The following is a 1,285-nucleotide window of genomic DNA, read 5'->3' as shown; positions in this document are numbered from 1 at the left end:
CATAAACTGGTCAAATTTTATGAGTCACCCTTAGACCTCATATATGAAGACCAAGAGGCTTTGTTCTATTTTGGAGGTGAAAGTTACCATGCACATCAATGCACATAATGCAGGTTCTAACATATCGCAACCAAATAAATGGTGAATGGAGAAGACAGGGAATCAACATGGCCTCCCCTTCAACAGACTTCCATTTTAGGACTATCCTCATTTCATGGTATCCTGTTCTTTTCAATAGTGACGATTAAATAAATATGTATTTAAATGTGATTTGGTGCTTGCACCATTGGAAATCTTTTCCTCGTTATGCATTCTCAATGTAGAATACAGATGTCACATAGCCTGTGTTTTGTTTTGGCAGTAAGATCAACTCAATTTATTCACTTTATTTTTTAGCAGTTTTGTGCCCTGTTTCTTATACAAATTGCCCAGGATTTGGCTGAGATCTGCTGGTCTTGGCATCTGCATGGTCTGGTTTGGAATTGATTCTATTTTTTTCCTCTGTGGATGTCTAAAGCCTTCCCTCAATGTGATGCGGATTCCTGAGGCTTATGATCCTACAGTCACATCTCACTTTTGCTTTTATTTCCAAGCTTCCCTCTCATTTGCAAGCTATGAACCCCAGGTTTGAAGCTCAGCGCCTTCTTTTATTTTCACATCTTTACTTACAAAAAGCATTGGTGAGTTGTGTAAATTCTGGTGAAGCTAGGTGAAGGGCAGAGGGGCCAAAGGAAGAGTTTCCATTATGAAAACAGTGGCAACTGCAAGTTGAATACAAGGCATCTCTGTTCATAAACTTACACTTTACAACATTCTCTGAGGACTTTCCTGGTGGTCCAGTGGTTAAGATTCCTTGCTCCCAAAGCAGGGGGCCCAGGTTCAATCCCTGGTCAGGGAACTAGATCCCACATGCTACCACAACTAAGAATCAGTGCAGCCAGATATATATGTAAAAATATCCTCTGGTCTCTCAGTCATTGGGAAATATCCTCAGAATTCCTAGTCCCAGCTATCCATGGGCTTCCTTTCTCTTGGCCAAGTCCACTAAGCTTGACTATGCAGGGCACATGGGCACCAGCAGAGAGGCTAGGCACAGGCTGAAATTAACCCCATGCTGGGTTTACCAAAGTCCTGGCATAGTTTGGCTCTCCTTCTGCTTGTTCCTTGCACTTCTTTGCCTATCATGCTCCATTCCCACCTTAAATCTTAGAAGTAGAACCACCTTCTTCACTTTCTCACAAGCAACAGTCACACAATGCCTCTTGTTCTGCTTTGGTTTGCTTGT

General features: G+C 42.1%; 1 non-coding gene across 1 annotated transcript; it reads left to right on the top strand.

Annotated features, from left to right (window-relative positions):
• The first annotated feature begins 825 nt into the window (after positions 1 to 825).
• TRNAW-CCA (transfer RNA tryptophan (anticodon CCA)) lies at positions 826 to 898 on the top strand. Its single transcript has one exon. It is a non-coding gene; the product is annotated as a tRNA-Trp (tRNA).
• Positions 899 to 1,285: the final 387 nt, after the last annotated feature.

The sequence above is a fragment of the Odocoileus virginianus genome, chromosome 12, assembly GCF_023699985.2.
Source record: "Odocoileus virginianus isolate 20LAN1187 ecotype Illinois chromosome 12, Ovbor_1.2, whole genome shotgun sequence".
Classification (NCBI taxonomy): Eukaryota; Metazoa; Chordata; class Mammalia; order Artiodactyla; family Cervidae; genus Odocoileus; species Odocoileus virginianus.
Note: the sequence above shows the minus strand (reverse complement) of the source record. Positions and strands in the feature narration are given on the sequence as shown.